This window comes from Mustela nivalis, assembly GCF_964662115.1.
Source record: "Mustela nivalis genome assembly, chromosome: 2".
NCBI lineage: Eukaryota > Metazoa > Chordata > Mammalia > Carnivora > Mustelidae > Mustela > Mustela nivalis.
In genome coordinates this window covers 112266300-112283670 of record NC_139021.1, presented here as the reverse complement: position 1 = coordinate 112283670, position 17371 = coordinate 112266300, and the positions used below count along the sequence as shown (strand labels likewise).

Sequence of the window (17371 nt, the reverse complement as noted above, 5' to 3'; positions counted from 1 at the left end):
AGAATTTCATATGAAACACTCTCGTTATTTGAAAGTATATCCGGTAATTGCAAGTTAACACTATTCCGTATTAGAAATATATATATAGTTTTCTCAGTTATTTTTATTTGGTTTAAATTGTCCAAAAAAAGTATGTCAGAAATTTTAACATTAGGAAGCAAAAAAGTCAAATTGGACATGCATTGGAATAATTCTTGTCATAAGAAATATGTGTCTTATAATTCATTACTCAGTTTTGGAAATTCCAGTGATTCTGTATTGTCTTTTAAAAGTTTTTCAGATTTAACATTTGATTAGTAAATTCACTTTCATTTGAACCTGCTTCCTTTGAAGCTTTTATATTTTTGTTACAGATTTGGAAATACAAGGAACTCTTAATCTTTTATGAGGTAGCATGGTATAAAAAGCTGGGTTTGTACCTAACTGGTTTGAATCATAACTCAGTACTTACTGGCTGTGGAACTTAATGCAAATTACCCAGTCTTTTTGACCCTCAATTTTGTCATTCATGAAATGGAAATAATACCTTGTAGGGTTGCTAGGATTAAATGGGAATGCATTTCCTGTAGTGTGGCACATGTTCTCTGCATCCTTCTAACTTATGATGGAGGTTAAAGTCTTGGGTAAAATCTCAAACTGTGAATAAGAAAGGTGAGGATCTGTGAAAAATGAAACCTTCAGAAGACTGGATGTTTAGATTCTATGTAAAGGAAGCATTGGATTGTTGCTCTGTCAGAGACCCCCACGCCGATTCTGGCCTTTGACTCCTTATATGTCTGGTTAAATTGAACTCCCTCTCACAGCTTCCTTCAAACTAAATGCAGTCTTCTGTCCTGCCTTCTCCATACAGCTCTGTGTGTGAGCCACACTGGCCTGCTTGCTGCTTCCTCATGTTGTATGTATTTCCGCATCCCTGTTCTGTTCCCTGCCTGAAGTGTTCTGATTGCTTGTTTGTTCTTCTGTCTACTGGTGTCTGACTGACTTCTTAAGGATTTTCTAACATATCACCTATTTTGTGAAGCTTTAATTAGAATTAGCCCCTCTCTCTTTATCTCTTAAAATATTTCAGTCTTATATTCAGTAGAATGTAAGTCATGTGGCACCGCTGCATGTCTGTGTGTCTATCTGTCTTTCCTGACAGAGTAGGGACTTTTCCAGTGCAGTAGTCTTTGCTTACTTAGCCTCTGCTCTCACTGCCCCTTGCAAGGAATGTTCACTGTGTGTTTGAATAATTAAGTGAATGAAAGGGGGCCAACTGAGTTTACTTTAATGAGTATATAACATTCCTATTTATGTATAATTAGAGACAAATGGTTTTGTTTAAATAAGGTAACCAAGTCCTTTGCAACTTTAACTCCTTTAGTAGTATTCATAGTGCAAGGATACATTGGAGTTTAGTCCTGGTTAAAATGACTGGCTTTCAAGGGGCATTGTATTATTGTGCTTTTCTGTAAGGCTGAAAATCATACTAGTGTCTTTACTGAAATTAAGCATTCAGTTGGAAAGTTGATTAGGAGCAGTAATTACTATTACTTTGAATAAGAAATATTTTGCTGTTGCATTGCTCAGAATAATTCAACTTAAATTTTTTACTTATATCTATTTATAATTTTTTATGTAGGAATTCTGGATTGGTGGAAGCTGCCACTGCTTTGGGTCCCTCCTGCTGCCTCATTTGTCTTCTGAGTGTTATTTTCTGTATGTTGGTGCTCCCAAGACAAAGTAAAGATTATTCACTTTCAGGAATTACTACTGCTGTAGGCTTGATTTGAGCCTCCAGTCTCTCTCTCTTTTTTTCTTTCTCATGAACGGACATAATACCCAAAATATTTTGATAATTGAACATAGTTCTTTGAATGAGTTATGTTTTTAGGTGGAACTACTTTCTTAGGTGAGAATAATAGATGACAGCTATTATTTGTAATGTGTGATAATCCTAGTAGTTTTGGAGTCTCCATAGTAGAAGAACACTTTGAGATTGGGGGTGAATTTATATATTCTTAAAGTGACAAAATTGCCACATAGTAAATGCTACTTAAATCTTTTTTCATTACATATTTGTGTGTATGTATGTGTATATACATATATATATTGATAGAAATTCATCATTTTTTAAAAACTAAATACAGAGCTGAATTTAAGTCATGTGGGACAAAACAATATTTTGTCATGATACTTGGTAAATAGACCTGGAGGTAATTATAAAGCAAACAATTTTTAAAAATCTGTTGCAGAAATAGTGCAGGCATTGTATCAACAACAGAAAATAAAAAACAAAAATGAGAAAAATATATATTCCCACCTCCTAGAGATGATTACTTTTAGTACCTTAGTTTGTAATCTTTTTGTCTACATATGTCTATCTGGGTATATATGCATTCTTATTCGATTATGGCATAATGCTGTGTATTCTCTTTTGAAACCTTTTTTTAAGTCAGTAATGTGTGCTTTTCCATTTCAGTCATTTTTTTATCCCATATAATGCCCAGATCATTTTCAAATTTCTCTGGTTGGCTCAAAAATGTTCTTAATGGCTTGTTCGTCTAAAACAATAGCATTGTACCTATGAACGTGGCTCTTAGAATCCTTAAGTCTTTTTTTTTTTTTATTTAAAAAAATGTTTTGGAAGATTTTTATTCATTTATTTGACAGAGAAAGGCACAGTGAGAGAGGGAACACAGCAGGTGGAGTGGGAGAGGGAGAAGCAGGCTTCCTGCTGAGCAGGAAGCCTGATGTTGGCCTCAATCCTAGGACTCTGGGACCATGACCTGAGCGGAAGGCAGAAGCTTAACGACTGAGCCACCCAGGCACCCCAACCCTTAAGTCTTTTAAAAATAAGGGATACCCATTCCTCCCCTCCTTGCCTTTTAAAAAGACATTTGAGCAGAGACTGGGTCATATGTTTCAGACCTTTTGAATTTGTCCAGTTTATTCTCATGTCATTTAGCTTGTTTTTCTATCTCTTATATTTAATGGAAATTAAAATTTATATCTAAATACTTCGTTGAGTCTCAGGTTGAAGATACCTTGGATATCACAGGTGATGCTGTGTCCTTCATATTGTATCACACAGAAAGTTACAGGATGTCTGCTTAACTTCCTTTGTGATGCCCAGATTGACCACTGAAATTGGGTGGTGGCAGTCTTTTCTGCCCGCTGTTCAGTTACATTGGTCTCTTTACATCAGAAGGTATTTTGGGTGGTGTTGCTTTGGCTCTCTTAAGAAACAAAGTTCAGTTCTTCATCATCCACTAACCTGTTGGTTTAGAACCAGTTGTTGATCCTTGCCTAAATCCATAAATTTATTAGGGTTTGCAAAATATGACTTTTAAAGTTCTATTCTTTTGTGTTTATTAACACAATGTTTTTCTGTAAAGTAGATCTTTACTGTATGAAACGATGCTATTTGGTTGTCGTGAAATACAGCACCTACAGGGAAAGTAGCATAAATACTTAATCTCCCCCTTTTTTTACTTTCAGAGTAGAGAAAGAACTGTTCTAACAGCCACTTCAAAAGGTGATAAATGAAAAATAGTTTGTTCTTTTTTCCTTTGAGAGTCTTTATATAGACTCAAGGGTTTTAATTTTATTTAGAGTGTTTTAATTTACTACCATTTAAGTTGTTTCTTTGATACTCAGTTTGTTAGAGCTTTAGGTCCTGGGATGTCCTTCATTTTAGCTCCTATATCTGTCTGATAGAGATCATTATCTCTTGAGTACCTTCCTTGTCTCCTGGCACAGAAAAATATCCCAGACTCATCTTGTACCCTCCTGCCACAGACCTGGCATACATTGTAGTTCCAAGTTTAGTGCGTTTTAATATATTAAATATTAGAGATGCAGTCTGGGTCCATCTAGGGATTGTTTGCTGCTAAGATTGATATGATTTTAGGCCATTTCAGTGAAAAGACCTAGAGAACATAGATTTTTATAAACATGAGTTCATATTGATATTTCTTTTTTTTTTTAATGATTTTATTTATTTATTTGACAGAGAGAAATCACAAGTAGATGGAGAGGCAGGCAGAGAGAGAGAGAGAGAATCAGGCCCCTGCTGAGCAGAGAGCCCGATGTGGGACTCGATCCCAGGACCCTGAGATCATGACCTGAGCCGAAGGCAGCGGCTTAACCCACTGAGCCACCCAGGCGCCCATATATTGATATTTCTAATTAAGGTTTTTACTTGATTTCTTGATTTTATACCTATAATCATAAATCTTAAAATCATTAGTAAAATTTCATTTTTTTATACAATATAAAGAAGAAAGCTTGAGGATATCAATACTGATAATAGTAAAAACAAACTTGCAGAAGAAGTTTAAAATTTCTTTGTAGTTCTTTTTTTTTTTTTAAATTTTTATTTATTTATTTGATAGACAGAGATCACAAGTAGGCAGAGAGGCAGGCAGAGAGAGAGGGGGAAGCAGGCTCCCTACTGAGCAGAGAGAGCCCGATGTGGGGCTCGATCCCAGGACCCTGAGATCATGACCTGAGTTGAAGGCAGAGGCTTAAACCACTGAGCCACCCAGGCGCCCCTCTTTTTTTTTTTTTTTTAATATTTTATTGATTTGAAAGAGAATGGGCATGAGAGAGAATATGAGCACAGGGAGAAGAGAAGCAGACTCCTCTGCTAAGCAAGGAGCCCTGTGTGGGGCTTGATTCCAGGACCCTGAGATAGATGTGTAACCAGCTGAGCCACCCAGGAGCCCCTCTTTGTAGTTCTTTTTGTTCTTACAGTGCTTCCTACCAAGAAGTACAGTAAACTTGCAGTAGCCAAATAACTCCTGTGAAATAAACTCTATCTCCTGGTTACCAATTTGATATTTAATTGGATTTGTTTGTTGCTGGTTTTAGTGAATGTTTTTCCCCTTTGCCACCCCTTCTCTATGAAGCAAACATGTTTATTGGTTTCTCAGTTATCATTTGTGTGTGTGCAAAAGCACATGTGTGCTGAGAATTTCAGATTCAGGCAAATTGTGTGTAAATCTTACTCATTTTATCCAAAAAGAAAATATTTTTTGTACAAAAGGTAGCATATTGTATATGCTATTGTGTGCGGTCTTTTTTCTTTTAATGAAAGGTTTTTATTTTTATTTTTTAAATTTTATTTCTTTGTGAGAGAGAGAGATGGAGACAGATAGTGAAAGAGCATGAGCAGGGCAGAGGGAGAGGGACAGAGTCCTGGTTGAGCAGAGAGCCTGATGTAGGGTTCTACCCCAGGACGCTGGGATCATGACCTGAACCAAAGGCAGATGCTTAATCCACTGAGCCACCCAGGCAACCCTGTTTTTTTTTTTTTTCCCCCCTTAAAATATTTTTAGGTCTGTCCAATCAGTGTGTGGTAAAACTATGGATAAAACCTTTTAAAAAAATAATTTTAAAAAGCTTTTTGTAACTTGATAATTATTTTCAATTGAAAATAATACCAAAATTAACTCAATAATGTGAAAGCAGCCGAAAGTGATGGAAAAAGATCTACAAAAAGGCACTGGATTTGGTGAATTTTGGATTGTACTTGAAGATCAAATGGGGTCCAGGAGTAGGTAGGTGGAGAACTTCAGGGAGGGTGTTGAAGGGAGGCTTGGGGCAGATCAGCTTGGCTGTTTTGCAAGGTCCATTTCAGAAAAATCACGAGATTAGAGAGAGGAATAATGGTACTCGGGAAGAAATGAGGTCTGCCACTATTGACAAATGGATAGAAATGTAGATTGGTTGGTATTTTTTGTTTTGTTTTGTTTTTTTAGTTTGATGCAAATTCTTCTGGAGCACAGAAGTTTGTTTTTATGCTGACTACAGTGTGTAACATAAGTAAATAGAATGGCATGCTAAATGTTGATTACCTTGATGGTGAATGAGGAAAACTTTCTACCTTAGTTCAGTATTACTAAGTCACAAATACCAAGGACTTGGAAGAGATCATTGTGGTTGTCTCAACCTAATCTTGTGGAGTAGGAAATTGAAGCCTGGAAAGATGAAGTCATGTCCAGGTTATACAACGGGATGGCGGCATTAGCCAGGTCTTAAATCTGGCTTCCTAATTCTTTTTTTTTTTAAAGATTTTTTTATTTATTTGACAGAGAGAAATCACAAGTAGTTGGAGAGGCAGGCAGAGAGAGAGAGGGAAGCAGGCTCCCTGCTGGATCCCAGGACCCCGAGATCCTGACCTGAGCCGAAGGCAGCGGCTTAACCCACTGAACCACCCAGGCGCCGCTGGCTTCCTAATTCTTAATTGTATCTACTTTTCTCTATGCTGTCGTTCCTTTTGTAACAATGAAAAATGAGAAGTTGTGTAGCTTTTTTTGTTTTTATTTTGATACTTGGTTTTTGTCCCAAGGTAACTTCAGTTCTGATTTATAGTCTGTGGTTTTTGTTTTCATGTATGTGGGCCTAAATAGTGTAAATGTGGAAGTTACTTTTTTCCTTAATTTTTATGTACTTACTTTTAATGTACTAGGTAAAGAGATTTGAAAATTATTTTGTCATATAATTATTTTGAGAATTTTTTTGGGAATTAATTTTATGTACCTGTGTTTCTTTTTTTTTTTTAAGATTTTATTTATTTATTTGACAGGCAGAGATCACAAGGAGGCAGAGAGGCAGGCAGAGAGAGAGAGAGAGAGAGGGAAGCAGGCTCCCTGCTGAGCAGAGAGCCCGATGCGGGACTCGATCCCAGGACCCCGAGATCATGACCCGAGCCGAAGCCAGCAACCCACTGAGCCACCCAGGCGCCCCTGTACCTGTGTTTCTTAATTACACATGATGGTTTATAGATAAATACATTTGACATCCTTTTACTAGCATAGGTATAGTGATTTTTATAATCAGCTAATGTTTTACAACATGTACATGTAGTTTGCATTGTTGTATATTTCAGGTGTTTCCTTAACTTAAGTACTCAGATATTTATCCCAACATTATTGCTATGGGGTTTCCCGCAGAAAGACTTGAAGGCGTATACAGGAACAATATTGATGATGTAGTAAGGTAAGAACTCTTAATTTTCTGTTGCAAATATTGATGTATTCATGCTATATTTTCATTTAGAGAAGATTTCTAAGTCTTAGAAAATGATGTGCTTTGTGATGTGAACTTTTTTTATTATGTTTGTGCTCTATCACTGCTTTTTGTTTGTTTAATGGATCTCAATGGGATACAGCTCATTTGATAAGAACTAACCTTTGACATGGTTAGGTGTATGTAATAGGATTTCCTGGATTCCTTTTAAGGCTTCTTACCAATTTAAGTCCTGGATTCAGTTACACTATGTTTTTTGTCTTTTATTTCACAATTGGGGATTAGATTTAATCCTTGAGTGTATTCAGTCACTTAAATTAATTCATTCTAAGGTAGAGATAACTGATACCATGTATTTTTTACATAGAACAGTTTATAATGGAGCATAAGTATACTAAGCATTTGAAGAAGTAATTTGGTACAGAGGATCTGGACAGGAATTGCTGGGCAGACCAAGGCCTGACTTTGTCTCTTTTTTATAAACTTGCATGATTTTTTAAGTGTAATTATTATCCAGCTTGAAACCGTATTTCTCAAGACTGATTTAAATAATTTTAACACATGTATAACCTAAGAGTATGTGATCTATTTTATGAGAGAAGGAATTTGTTTCTGTTGTAGTCTTAATATATTTTCTCATTTCAAAGCAAAAATATATATGTATGAAAAATTAACTGTAAACATCAGAAAATTTAATGCCTTTTAAAGTTTAAAATTTTGGATTATTTTGTTTATCTTCTTAGAGAAATCTCTTTCTTGGAGACTTTCAGTTTAAATATTTGATTAGAATTAATGTTATCTTGAATGGGAGAGCACTTTGTAAAGCATTATGCAAATGTAGAATCCTTATATAATTGAGTATATGAATTGTCTGTGTCCTTATTATGAGCTAGCCATAAGTTGTTTTGTTAAGTGGTTAATTTTTAACAATTTGCTTTGAGCCAATGTATATATTTACATTTTGCAGTATTGAGTTGTGTCCAGTTGGATGTTGTTGTGTTTAAATTGTTCAGAATTTTAAAATCAGTATCAGTATCTACAAAAAGTACAGAAAAACCAGACTACTTTTTCGTAGTTTTATTACAGTTAGAGGTACAGGGGGCTGTCAGAATTACTGTTTAAGAATTTGAAAATAGGGAAATAAATGTGTCTTCTCATGGTTGGGCAGGACACAGTTGGAAGGATGCATAATATCAGATCCACGAGAGCAATAGCCTGATATGGCTTAGTCAGTGATAATACACATCTACAGAAAACACAGTGGGTGATGGGAAACAGAATGACGGGTGTAAATTTTGCATCGAGAGAGATGGAGAATCTGGAAAATGAGCAGTGCATCTCCTGAAGTGCAGGAGTGTTTATTAAGCCCCCTTAGGACCTAGATGAAATACCTTGCAGGTTGATCTGTTTTATATTACTACTATATAATTCTGTATTCAACCAAGTACTACTTAACCAGATCAGATTAGTACTCATGTGGAAAAAGAGTATGAATACTATGGATAGAGGACAGGTTTTTGGGTCACTGTAAGGGCCTCCTTGTGGTGAGTTTACCTGGGGTGCTTGCTCCCTTTGCTCTCTTCTGACTGTCAATAAGTCACTGAAGCTGATTGATCATCTTTAAGTTACTGATAAAGTTCGGTTTCTGGATCAGCACATTTCATTTTCAGACCTTAGACTGATACTCTCACCAAGAAAATACTGTGCTACCAGTGCTTTGATCTTTCATCTTCCAACTTTGCAACTCCTGCCTTTAAGCCACTGAATTAAGATTCACAAATTTAATTTGTGAAATAGTAACCAAAGTTGAAGTTTATTCTATCCACTTTAATGTATCTACTTTATCTAGCTTTTGTCTTTTTCAAATCTGTTATTCCTTAAAAAGATTTATGTGTATGGTTTGTTATTTAGCCAGTAGTTGCTTTAGCCAAATGTCACCCTTTGGCAAGGGTGGTAGCCCGTAAATGATGAAGAATGATCTGCTGAGTAGAATAGCTAGGGCGTGCATGCCTGGCTTGTCTTGCCCTCCTGCTCCCCTCCAGTTTTGTGACTTGGATATATATATGGCTATTGAGGCTTTCGTTGGCTTCATTTGCTCACTCCACTCCACTTCTTTTATGAGAAAAAGGAGGAACAGTCACCAGGAAGGTAGCTGTAGCTTTTCCCCTATGAAGTAAAATAATTTCCAAGAAGAGGATTAACTTCTCTAAGGGATTGGCTGTCTCTAATACCTACATGATTCATTTCCTTGATTGGTTCCCACAATATGGGAAATAGTAGTAATAAGCAGTAGTGATTTCTTTTTGGTTCAAAGATGATAAAGTGATAATGAAAAGCGTGTCTTTTTATCTTCTTACAAGTTTTCTCATAAATGTATTTCCATTTGGATTTTCCTTTGCCCTATCTATTTGAATTTTTACTTCTCTAAATCCATGTTTTTTTCTATGATTTTCCCCCAAGCAAGAAATATTGTTCCAGGTTCAGGTTTTGTTGGTGTACATCTTTGCTCTGAGTAAAAGAAACTGAAATTGCAAATGCCTTTATGCTTAAATTATGCAGTATTAAACTGTTTGGGGATATGGATTGTTATGGCAACGTGAAATTTTATACTTAAGTGACTCAAGTAACAAATATTTAACTTCTCCTTTTGAGGTTACCTCCTAGGGTTAGGAATTAATGTAAAAAAAAAGAAAGTGGGGGAGAAGTGAACGAAGTTGGAATTTTTTACTATCTTAATTGCAAATGTTAGGCTTAATAATCAGAATTGACATGTCAGGACAAGGACATTTGAACAAAGGAAGATGAAGAGCTAACTCTTCCCAGATTGTTTTTTCTTCTTTTCCTCTTATTCCTACCTTCTCTTCCCCTCCTTTATTGTCATTAAGCTCTTGCTCTGATCAGCTGGTAATTTGAAACAATGTTTTATTCAGATAATTGATTATTCTTGAATATGTGTGGTAATCTTATCCCCCTGGGCTAATATTGAAATTACCCTAATTTATATGTTATCTGGTATAAATCTAAGCAGCCTTTAACGAAATGATGCATTATGTGTTTAACCGACATAGCTTAAGAACTGTTCTGTACTTAATAAATCAGCCAAATGTAGGTTTAATAGAGGTGAACTGGCTTTCTTACTGCAGAACCTTTAATACACTACTATGCCTTGCAAATCTCCCAAGAATGAAATTCGAATATGCTGCTTTCCTTTTCCTTTTTCTTCCCCTCATTCTCCCTTCTCTCATTTCTTTTGTACTGTGTTAAAATAACATCTTTCTAAAACAGTGTTTCTTGGAGCACAATTTGGGAAGTGTTGAAAATGAAAAAAGATGCATCTAACAATATTTCCCCCTAGTCTGAAATCAGTAGGAAGTAATTTACTTCCCCTTTTATTGGAAAGATTTTAGATGCGGTTAGATTCCCATATTTGTCATAAGAGAAGGCTTAGAGCTGAGCATTCTGATACATAGTGATTAAAAAAAAAAAAGACTTTATCCATTGTCTTCTATACTATCAGCTTTTTTGTTCGTGTGTGTGTGGGTGTGTGTGTGTGTGTATTTGTATATATATATCCAACTTTCCTGTTTTATACATTCTTCCCAAAGAAATTTAAAATAATCTTCTCTTAATTATATGTCGATCTCTCAATCAGCCTTTTATTTATGTGTTAATGTCCAATAAAAAAGGAATTGTTTGTCTTCCCAACAATATCATTATTGGTTGTTCAGTTCCAAGAATTAAAAAGAGAGCATATAGAGGAAAGTGTCACACTAATTTAGAGGAAAGAGTATTGTTTCCATTCTCCATTTCAACAACTTTTGACTTCTCTTTTATACTGCCTTTCTTTTTCCTGCTTCCTTTTTTCTCTTTATTGTGGCAAAAATTATATAACATAAGATCAATCATTTTAAAGTGAACAATTCACTAACATTTAGTACCTTTCCAGTATTTTGTAACTACCACCTCTCTCAAGTCCCCAAACGTTTTTAATACCCCAAAAAGAAAAGCCTATACCCATTGGCTGCCTCCCACTTCTTTTGTTAGTTTTATTTCCTTACATATAGCAGATCCTTGATAGATTTGACAGTGTTTATAGTATCTGCATCCATCTAGCTTTTAGGATTTTAATAATAGGTAACACTTATTTTTCATTATTTCTGTTGTATAAGCTGTTTACATGTGTCATTTTATTAAAAATCTCTACAATTAACCTGTCCCCATTTCATGTATGGTTTAAAAGAAGTTAATTTCCCCAAGTGCCATAGTGGGTAAGTAGTGAGCTGAGGGTCGAGTCTAGTCTGTGAGATTCCAAAGCTGATTGTCTCAGTAGCCATATCTATTAGAGGATGAAATGTTTTACCACATACATATGTACACCAGAATATGCCTATATAGGCATATTCCAGAAAATTTGTTTAGGATTTGAGTTTCCAGGTTGAAAAAAAGCTATAAAGTGCCAAGCACAACAAATGAAAACAGGCCAATACCAGGCAGTTATTACAAAATTTCTTTAAGAATATCAGAAATAATGAGAATGTCTCAAAAGCTTTTGGGATCATTTAGGAGGGATTAGGAATATATATGTCATCTAACTTCTCATAATCTAAGAATCTAATTTAAAGATGGAAGATGGAGGACTAGCGCTTTAGAAGTTCTGCATTCAGCCTAGAGTTCTGTATCCAGCCAAACCATTAGTCAAGTGCAAAAGGAGGAAAGAAAGACCTTCAAGAACAAGAAAAAAATTATATACACCATGCAACATTTCTTAGGAAATTCCTAGACCATGTGCCCTAACAAAATAAGAGAATAAACCATCAAAATAAAGAAAGGGGCTTTAAAATTTTGTCTTAAAATTTTCTTTTTCTTTTCTTTTTTTTTTTGAGAGAGGGGTCAGTGAGGGGGCAGAGGGGAGAGGAAGAGTCTTAAGCAGACTCCATGCCCAACCCAGAGACTAATGCGGTGCGCCATCTAACATCCCTGAGATCAGAACTTGAGCTGAAGAGTCAGATGTTTAACCAACTGAGCCACCCAGGTGCCACTAAACTTTACCATTTTAACCATTTCTGAGTGTATACTTCAGTGGCCTTAGGTACATTCATATTGTACAGCCTAAAACTTTTTTTTTCTCCTACCACACTGAAATGTTGTACGCATTAAATAGTAGCTCCCCCATTTTCTCTACTCTGAGCTCTTGGTAACCATTGTTCTACTTTCTGTGTCTGTGTATGTAACTTTTCTGGGCACCTTATATAAGTGGAGTCATGCAATCTTTGCCTTTTTGTGACTGACTTAGCATAGCATGTGACTTCGTTTAGCATAATGTCTTCAAGGTGCACTCATGTTGTGGCCTATATTGGTCATGTTTTCTTCCCTTGTATGTATATAGCACATTCTGTTTATTCATCCATGGATGGACACTTGAGTTGCTTCTGCCTTTTGACTGTTGTAAATAATGCTGATATGAACATGGGTGTACCAGTATCTGCATCTTGCTGCTTTCAGTTTGTTTGGTTGTATACCCAGAAATGGAGTGGCTGGATCAAATAGTGATTCTGTGTTTAATTTTTTGAGGAACTACCATATTGTTTCTCCCAGCAGCCACATCAGTTTTCATTCTCAGCAGCAAGAATAAATGTTCCAGTTTCACTACATCCTTGTCAACACTTGGTATTTTCTGAGCTTTTTTTTTTTCCTCATTCTTTTTTTTTTTTAAGATTTTATTTATTTATTTGACAGACAGAGATCACAAGTAGGCAGAGAGGCAGGCAGAGATTGGAGGAAGCAGGTCCCCTGCGGAGCAGAGAGCCTGACATGAGGCTCGATCCCAGGACCCTGGGATCATGACCTGAGCCGAAGGCAGAGGCTTTAAACCACTGAACCACCCAGGCGCCCCACTTTTTTTTTTTTTTAATAGAGCCGTCCTAATGGGTGTGAAGTGGTATCTGTAACTTGAAGAAATCACACATGTCAGCTACAGAAGCAGAAACCTGAGAAACTTCCTTTTCTCTATGAGCCTTGGTAACTGACCTCTCCTGCAAAGCCCCTTCCCCAAAACCAAGAGGAAAAGGATGGGGCATAATGCACCCTTATTTTAGCTAGACTCTTTCTAAGATTTTTCCCATTCTTTTTACTTCTGGAGTATGATAGCTGATGATTGCTTTGTTTGCTGGGAACCAGCGCTCTAGGAAATTCGTGTTAGCCACTTGGCCACTCTCATGTACCCTGGCCCTCTGTTTTAAAAAAATGAACAAATGCTAAAAGAAGGTTTTAGAAACAGAGGTATTTAAAATGTGCACACTGGACACATCAGTACTTCTAGCGTACACACTTAGAATGACTGTAATTATCTTGAAACAACTTAAAAAGTCTAAATTTGAGGTCTATGGTCTCCCTTCTTGGAAGGCCTATTTAAGCATCTGGTTGATGCAGTCTTATATTTCTCATCACCTAATAGGAGGCCTTCCATCTCTTTCCTCTTCTGTTCCTCTTTTAAATTTGAGTCTAGACAATATAGTTCAAGTTCCAGAGGAACCGGAAAAATGACCAATGATTTTCAGTTTTGGGGACTCTAATTTTGTGCATGATCTTTTTGCCGCATGATCTTTTTTCTTTTAATTGAAGTATAGTCAACATATATGTTATATTAGTTTCAGGTTTATAATGTAGTGATTGGAAAAATCTAACAAGTATAACTGCCATTTGTCACCATAGAATACTCTGACTTATATTCCCTTTCATCACCATGACTTATTCATTCCATAACTAACCTGTATCTCCTGCTCCCCGTCACCCATTTTTCCATTTTGTCCATAGCCATACCTGCTCCCTTTTGTATTTAAGGGTCTGTTTCTGCTTTTTGTTTGTGTTTAAAAAAATTTTTTTTCAGATTCTACATATAAGTGAAATCATATGGTATTTGTCTTTCTGTGACTGACTTACCTTGCTTAAGGTAATACTCTATATCCATCCATGTTGCAAATGCAAAGTTTCATTCCTTTTTAATGGCTGAGGTATAGTTCATTGTTTGTGTATCAATCATCTCTTTATTCATCTGTCATTGGACACTTGGGCTGCTTTCATAATTTGGACATTGTAAATAATGCTGCAGTAAACATAGGGGTATATGTATCATTTTGAATTAAAGCTTCTGTTTTCTTTGGTTATATATACTTATTAGTGGAATTACTGGATCATAAGGCAGTTCCACTTTTAATTTCCTGAGGAACCTCTGTACTGTTTTCCATAGTGGCTGCACCAATTCACATTCCCACTAACAGTACATAAGGGCTCCTTTTTTTCCACATTCTTAACCAATACTTGTTTCTTGTCTTTTGGACTCTAGACGTTTGGCAGTTGTAAGGTGGTAAGGTGGTAACCTCAGTATGGTTTTAATTGGCACTTATACATAATGATTAGTGATGTTGAACATCTTTTCATGGGCTTATTGCCCATTTGTTTATCTTTTTGGAGAAATGTTTAGCAGTTTGTGTTTTTGTTGTTGAATTCTAGGAGTTCTTTATATATTCTGGATATTAATCCCTTATCAGATATGTGACTTGCAAATATTTTCTCCCATTCTCTTGCTTTGTTGATAGTGTTCTTGATGAACAAAAAGTTTAAAGTTTGATGCAGTACAGTACAATTTAACTATTTTTTGTTGTCTGCCTTTGGTGACGCATCCAAGAACATCATTGCTAAACTGGTATTATGAAGCTTTTCTTCTGTATTTCCTTTTAAGAGTTTTATAGTGTTTGGTCTTTTTTGCTTAGATCATTAATCCATTTTAAGTAATTTTTGACTGTGTTTTAAGATAAGGGTCTAACTTAATGCTTTACATGTGGATATCCACTTTTCCCAACACCATTTGTTGAAAAGACCATTTTTTCCCCATTGAATGGTCTTTCCACACTTGTCAGAATTTTTGACCGGATATACAAGAGTTTATTTCTGGGTTCTCTATTCTAGTCAGTTGGCATACATGTCTGTCTTCATGCCAGTACAACACTTTGTATCTTTATGGTAGATTTTGAAATCAGTAATTGTGAGTCTTACATCTTTGTTCCTCTGATTCAAGAGTCTTTTGGCCATTGAGGGTTTTTGAGAGTCCATATGAATTTTAATGGAATTTTCTAGTTCTGCAAAAAAATAAAAAAAAAAAGTTTTGGGGATTTTTGAATGATATTAATCTGTAGATTTTGTTGGATGATATTGAAATATTAACAGTATCAGATTGGGGTGTCTTTCCAATTTTTTAGGTCTTTAATTTTTTTTTTCATCAGTGTTTTATAGTTTTCTCTGTATATCACCTCCTTAATTAAGTTCTTTCCTAGATTCTCTTTTTTGGTGTTTATCATGGATGGAATTTTCCTTTTTGGATTGTTCATTGTCAGTGTATAGAAGTACAGCTGATTTTTGCACATTAATTTTGTATCCTGCTGCTTTGCTTAGTTTGTTTATTCTGATGATTTATTTTTTTTTTTTTTATGGTGTGGAATCTTTAAGGTACATGTAAAAACATATAGAACATGTCATCTGCAAACAGAGATAATTTTATTTCTTCCTTTTTAATATGGTTGCCTTTTTGGATAGAAGTAGCAAAACAGACTTCCTGTTTTGTTATTGACCTTAGAGGACAATTTTTGTCTTTTACCATCGCATGTCATGGTAGCTATGGGGTGTGGAGTTTTTCTTTTTAAATCGACTTTAGTTTTTGGAGCTATTTTACATTCACAGCTACATTCAATTCGAAGGTACAGAACTGTCCTGTATGCCCCCTGCCCTCACACATATATGGTCTCCTTCATTATCCTTGCCCTCTACCAGAGTGGTTTATTTGTTGTATTGATGAACCTGTTCTGACATCATTATCGTACAAAATCCATAATTTCCATTAGGCTTCACTCTTGGTGTTGTGTGTTGTATGAGCTTGGAAAAATTTTAATGACATGTATCCACCATCATAGTAACATACCTAGTGGTTTCACTGCTCTAACAGTAGTCTGCAGTCTGCCTATTTGTCCCTTTCCTCCCAGCCCAGCCGCTGGCAACTGCTGATTTTTTTTACTGTCTCCATACTTCTGACTTTTCTATACTGTCATATAGGTGAAATCATCCAGTATGTAGCATACAAAAACTCTGGTACTATCCAATATGGCAATATATGAAAAACCCACAGCATGCAAAATGGTATGGCCACTTGGAAGACAGTTGGTAGTTTCTTAAAAAACTAAACATACTCCATAAAATCAAGCAATTGTATCCCTTTGGGTAGTTACCCACAAGAGTTGCAAACTTATATTCACACAAGAATGGATGTCAAGTCTTTAATGCCTGGCTCCTAAATGAGGAAAAAGGGGGGAAATGAAGGGAAAAAATGGGCTCTGGATCTTTAAGTCCCCTGGAAGCCTTTTCCATCAGTGGGGATTTCAGCAGTGGTGGCCTGCTTCTGTGTAATCAGAAGCAGCAGCCAATGATCAGAACACAGATCTCTGATATTTGGAGGACAAGGTCCCATAAGCTGGTGTAGGCTGTGCTAGGCATATGTGCATGGCTTCCTGTTGCGAGGTGAGGGGGTGGGCACTGGGGTGGGTAGCTGCTACCATAGTGAGAGTTGAAATTGACTGAAATTAACTGTGATTTACTGTCTAAGCCTTTTTCTAGAAGCTGCAAGCTTTTGAATAGACTCCAGGATTCCAAAATAGTTACACTAGTCAGATTATGCCAGTACAATTCTTGTTTAGGTGGGGAGATGGATTCCTGGTGACTCCTACTTTGCCATCTTCCCTCAACTAATTTCTTATTACAAGTTTTTTTTATATCTTTTGGAATACTTGTTTATGTATTCCTTTGACAAAAATAATTTTAAAATGCACTTTGGCAGCTCATAGGAGTTCACAGGAATTGAGGAAAGAAAAGACTTCTAAAAACTAAAGACTCTGTATTCTCACAGCTGTCTTTAATGAATTCAGATTATTATATATTGAAATTATTTGAAGTAAGGTATAGTGTGTCTTAGATTGTACTCTATTCCACATTTTGAGGGTATTACCTCTCTGCTCTTAAGTTTTTAGTCTACTTTCCAAGTTATCTGTAGTTAAATTTTCCCATTTCCCTTTGGAAAGTGCTGTTTTCTTGCTTTTTTCCACTTTTCCATTGTATCAAATTTATAAGGCAGTGAGCCAATTGTGGGCATGAAATCCTTGGGAGGAGAGAGGAGGAAGTGGGAGGGGCAGCCATGGTGAATGTTTTCCTAAGTAATATTCAAGTTCTTTGAGAGAACTTACCCTCCCCCCTTTTTAAAAATGCTGTGATATTTTCTCTTAAATAGATTGTTTATTCTCCTGCCAGTCTCACTGTT

The 17371-nt window shown here is 35.9% G+C and overlaps 1 pseudogene across 1 annotated transcript in view; it reads left to right on the top strand.

The window, feature by feature from the left end:
• The window catches only part of LOC309859846 (phosphatidylinositol 3,4,5-trisphosphate 3-phosphatase and dual-specificity protein phosphatase PTEN-like), a 107917-nt pseudogene that overhangs the window by 34269 nt on the left and 56277 nt on the right, over nt 1–17371 (top strand). The window contains exon 4 of the transcript XR_014316667.1: nt 6875–6984. The product of XR_014316667.1 is annotated as a phosphatidylinositol 3,4,5-trisphosphate 3-phosphatase and dual-specificity protein phosphatase PTEN-like (transcript). The remainder of the gene's footprint in view (nt 1–6874; nt 6985–17371) is intronic.